Here is a 6,000-nt window from a genome sequence, read left to right as displayed (position 1 = left end):
TGATAAGGTTGTATAGGAAGAAAATCCTCAAAATGTAAGTCTTTTGTTTTCTCATTCTCCTTTCTTTAATTGCTCAAATATTCAATTGATGATAACGGGCTCATATTTTCCACAAGGATTAGTATATGATGAGGATGGTTTTCTTGCCCATTTTGGTGGCACACAAACCAAGTTTGGGCAAGATTCTACCCTTGCATACTATTTCCCTAGGCTTGATCCAAATATTGTAAAGTTTTTCCATTCAAAGCATAGAGACAACCCATCTCTTCCAATGACCGCTCTTAAGACCTTGTCTAAATTTTTAGGCTACTCCCACGCACCTACAAATTGAGATTAAAGTATACTTATTGAAAAGTATACCACAATTAGGTTTTTTGGCTATGCTCGAGGATGCAAAGTCAAGGAGTGGATACTTCCTATGTTACAATGCTTATGCCTTGGTTGCCAATCCCTTCAGAAACCCCCCTTTGCAAGGGTATAGGAGGCAAAGATACCTCCTACAAAACAAAAGTAGCCCATTTTTCCTAGAGAACAATAAAGACAAAGAACATGGGGAAGTAGAGAGCAGCAAAACAATACGGCTCTTCGATTGCTCTGAGCCATATGTACATAATATCCTTAAGTGCATTTATAGAATGTTATATTTAAGAGTGAATGCTCTTCATGAAAATGTGATGACAATCACATTATGTACAAAGTCATAATGCTAATGTGAATATTTTTTCTAAGTCTTATAAGGATCCTTTATGGATCCCTCAATTTCTTGTGTAGTGCCGATTGTTTGAATACGTCTAAGGTGTTTTCTATAGAAGGTATGAAATATTTCACACAACGATTTTGCTTTTTTTGTCTACCATTACATTTTTTGGTTCTGAAGTAGAATGTTCTTGCTTGATAGTGAGACTTCTCCATGCCTTGTGCGTTTCATATGGAAAATGGTCCATAGTTATCAACAAAGTATGTTTCATGCATTAGAAAAATGTGTTGCACAAAAAAGAAACATATCAAGTCCAAGAAAAAATGCAATTATAAGATAAAGTTTCCAAGTAGTATACTCACTAAGTAAAATGTGATGTCTTTCTTTGCCCCCAAGCTTTAACTATTGCTTCTACCAAACCTTTATAGCCTTCTTGTAGTCTAAACAATAGCTTGCACTACTCCTACTTTGGCACAGAAGTCTTAAGAAGTTATCAACAAGCCTCCATATGATTATTTTCTACTAAAGGATCACTTGCTACATTGGTTGTATATGCACACAACTCTTTTCAACATTTCCATATTGCATTTTTTTTGTCATACAGCGGCGAAGACCAACTTATTTTCTAGCCTTTACCCCTCCCATTGATATAAGGGCTAAGACATCGCCTTATTTTCTAGCCTTCACCCCTCCCGTTGATATAAGGGCTAAGACATCGCCTTATTTTCTAGATTGTTGTATATCTTTTTGAAGTTGCACACGGCTACCATGAAAGCCCATTCTTGAAAGGATTTCTTTACATTTCTTGATGCAAGCATTTGAAAATGATATAGGCTTGATAGAGTAAGCATAATCTAAGTGCAACCTTAAAAGATTACTAAGAATCTAAATCTTTTGTATGCAACATAAAAATATGCACTCTTTCTAATGGAATTTTAAGGATAGCCTCCCAATTTCTACCTTGCAATTCATCAATGCCACTGCTTTGTAAACTCCTTTCTACATTATTTAGAGCCCTAGCTTGACTATCTGGCTTGTTCCTTAATGGGGCAGTACCTATGCTTCTTGTGTGTGACTAATCTGAGGAGGTCATTCCATCCATACAATACAAGCATGGATATGGTGTTATTGCTTCACCAAAAATCCCAAACATATATTTTAAGGCTTTCAAGTCATTGCTTGGAAGCCATTCTACTTCAAATGACCTGCGCTCTCATTGGTCACTTGAGTTGCACCTATCTAGTATCCATCATATATCATTTTTGGATTGAACGCTAGAGCCCTATTCTTGAGTGCAATACTCATATATTTCATCTTTTGGTGTTTAATATTTGTGCTTTGTCTAGTTTCAATACAAATACAAGTCTACCCTCCTCTGCATTCTCTATAGTCATAATATAAGCATGTACCATTACAACCTGCACACTCTTTAGGTCCACCCATACATTGTTGAATTCATTATACTGGAAAACCAACAATACCTTTTCCTTTCCCTTTGTAAAATGCATTATTGAATCTTTGGTATGCTTGTAGACACCTAAGAGCCTTGTGATTGCCATGTTTTGCCTTTTCCTCTCTTCTACAACCATATATGGTCTAGGAAAAACCAAACCACTTCGATAATATTGATGAAGATTTTTTACCACCACCTTGTTAATTGCTCTATACCCTTGACTACTTATTCAAGCATTGTCACATTCTTCGAAAACTTTCCTTGGTTCATTATGTTTTGAAAGTCCTTACAAAGAGATTAAAGCCAAGTTCCATAGCAAATTCATCGTGTCCTCTTTGTTTTTGCATGCTATTTGTCTCATGAAATGAAAATTCTTAAAGTCAATAACTATAGTATTCTTTTTTATTCTTTGCTTGAAACCTCCGTCCTTAAATTATCAAGGCTTTTGAAATGCCTTTCTAATTTAGCATTGACCAATCTATTCGCTTGTTGTCTATACTTTGCCTCCCAAGAAGAATGGTTGTGATAAAGTAATCATCTCAAATTGTGAACCTCACTTACATGTTGAGACTCCAAATGATTACAATACCCCAACAAGCATAGACCAATCATTGATTTTAACTTTGTTACTTCGTTGACCAATCTATTCACTTGTTGGCTATACTTTACCTCCCAATAAGAATGGTTGTGATAAAGTAATTGCCACAAATTGTAAACCTCACTTACATATTGAGACTCCAAATGATTACAACACCCCAATAGGCCATCCTTTCCATCTCCAATAGACCTGATTATGTCATGAAGAGTCTAAAATCTAGGTGGCTAGCCTATTAATGGATATGTTAGATGCAAGCCTCCATTTAGCCATAAAGATCAATGTACTTCTTGCCTTTATTTCTCAACCTTTCGACCTCAACTTTGTTGCAAAGCAACTTATGGTTCTTTCCTGGCCATGTGGAATATTCTTCTTTTACACTAGTATGAATATGAATTCTCTTTTTTATTGAAGCTTCATCTATGTTTTTCAAAAGCAAAAGAGAGTGGAAGATTTGCAACATTGAAAGACATAGTTATAAGTGACTTCACAAGAAAGGCCCTTCACCATGAAAATGACTTCTTAAACCATTAAAATCTTTACATTGGAAGACATGGTTATAGATGACTTCACAAGAAAGGCCCTTCACCATGAAAATGACTTCTTAAACCATTAAATCTTTACATTGTAATTATCTTTGCCAACTTTCTTTCTTCTTTCGATGGAGCATGCAAAATGATTTGTCAAGCTTCTTCCATTGGCATGGACAAACAGAGAAGAAGAATACTAACAAGAGGAGGAAGGAAAGGAAATATTAAATAAAGCAACAAAAGAATATGTGGAACACAAAGAGAGCCTAGAAAAGTAAACGAATTAGAAAAGTTTTAGTCCAAAAGTAAGATATAACTAAAACTTAAAAAACAAGTATCTAGAGGTTGTTATCAAATGTATTAGGAGATGTGGCATCACTATCAAGCTCTTAGCTGAAATATTTGGAAATGAGATTAGTAAACAAACAAAACAAAAGGAAGAGAGAGAAAAGAAAAGGGTACCACCATTATTTAATTCTAATTTGATCGTAAAATTAGAGAAAAATAAGCAATTAATAAGGTGCCCCTCTTTTCCTATTTTTATCTAATTCAGATGTGTTTAGTGCTAAGATATCAGAGATAAATGCTCTAATGACCATTTACTTGATCCTCTATGCACTATGTGATGGTAATAGATTCTAGTGAGCCCCTCACTTATGAAGAGGCTATACACAAAGGCGATATCACTCTTGGGAGCAAGCCATGTAGTCTACATTTGACTCATTGTAGAAAAATCGTACATGGGATTTGGTTTCCATGCCAGATAGTAAATATGCATTGATATGCAAAAGGGTGTATAAGTTAAAGAGCACCTTGTTTAGTTGCAAAAGATTTTAAACACAAAAAAGGAGTCGACTTTGAAATATTATCCCCTATGGTTAAGATGACTACCCTTTTCTTGATATTGGCCTTGGTTGTATATATAGATCTTGACTTGTACCAATTGGATATTAAGACAGCTTTCTTACATGGGGACCTACATGAGGACATCTATATGTAGTAGCTAGAGGGCTTTGAGGAAAAGGGCAAGAAACACCTAGTGTGCAAGTTGAGAAAGAGTCTTTATAAACTTAAGCAAGCACCATAGAATGGTTTCATAAGTTTGATGCCTTTATGTATCTAGAGGATTATTCCAATAATGATATGGATTAGTGTCTTTATAGAAGATGGCTTGTGATGGTAGCCTTATTATTTTGGTGTTATATATTGATGGCATACTAATTGCTAGGAGTGCCTATGATGAGTTGGATGCTTTGAAAACTTAGCTCAAGAAGAAATTTGGGATGAAAGGCATGGGGTATACCTCTCATATACTTGGTATATGCATTACATGCAATTGCTCTCTAAGGGACTCCTCTACTTGTTAAGGAGTGCATTCATAAAGTCCTTGAGCAATTCCATGTGCAGGGTGGTAAGCCTATTGGTTGCCCATTACCTTCTCATGTGAAGGTCAATCAAGTAGATTGTCCCCATTCAAATGATGAGAGGGCTGAGAAGACCAAGATCATGTATGCATCCACAATGGACAGCTTGATGTATATCATGACAATCACTAGATCTGACATAGCATTTGTAGTGGGAGTTGTGGCTTGTTATATGGTGATATTTGGCAAGTGATATTAGAACATCGCAAAGGGTATTGTGAGATACCTTAAGGGCACTACAAATATATGTGTTTGTTATGGTGGCCAAGATATTAAAGACACGGGCTTGCTAAAGGTGTTGTTTCTTGGATGTCCATTGCATTAAAATGCATGGCCTTGTCTACTACCAAGGCCAAGTAAATTGCAACCACTAAGGCTTGCAAGGAGACCCCATGGTTAGGCCTTTTGGTTGAGCGGACCTTGGTTTAACTATGTCTCTTAATTTGCATTCAAACTCTATGGGTATTAAGCATCAAAGAAAAGTCAAAGAACTCCTAAAAAAGATGTTCCTCCTTTTAAGAAAAGTCCTTTAAAAAAGAAATAGCTTTTATAAAGTAAATACAAATTTGCTACAATATCTAAGCTTGTATTTACGTTGAAAGTAAATAGATATTTTCTTCAATGTCCTTGCATTGTATTTTTTTCTCTCTCCTCTTTGATTTTTTAAAAAATAGTATAGATATTTGATATTCAAAAATTGAAATCGAATATACATCTAGTATCTATAATTTTATGTAGAAACTTATTAGTTTATTATTAAGTTGGAATATAAATGAACATGATCATTCAATATTTTCATTCTGTAAATACAATCTCACTTGATGTAACATACATGATGATTTAGCCTTTAGGATTGTAATAATATCTTCATTGAACAAACATTAAGATCCACTACAAGATCTTTGTTAAAATCATCAAGATTCTAATCCAAAGCAACTAGACTACTACCAACACAATGCCACATACTATAATAAAAGCTAAGGATGAAATTTTGAGTATCAAGCATATATTTACAAGCAATAGAGTCTTGATCTATCTTACAAATTATCTTGCTTTCTATCTTAGTATCCCACCCCTCATCAACAAATTGTAAGACATGATCATGTAGTAGCCTCTTAACTAACAACATAGCATTTGATCTTCTTATCTTAGGATTGGCAAAGAAATCAATAAATACATTAATAGACATAAACAAAGTAAAATTACTTAGCCTAATTGAGATATTAGATTTTAATATTCTCTGTATCTCATTAAATATTTACATCTATATCTCTCATGGATGGTTGGACTTGGCAAAGACC

Source organism: Lygodium microphyllum, chromosome 15, assembly GCF_053477565.2.
Source record: "Lygodium microphyllum isolate KBCC chromosome 15, Lygodium_microphyllum_v1.1.10, whole genome shotgun sequence".
Classification (NCBI taxonomy): Eukaryota; Viridiplantae; Streptophyta; class Polypodiopsida; order Schizaeales; family Lygodiaceae; genus Lygodium; species Lygodium microphyllum.
The sequence above is the reverse complement of the archived record's forward strand: the minus strand, read 5'-3'. Positions refer to the sequence as shown.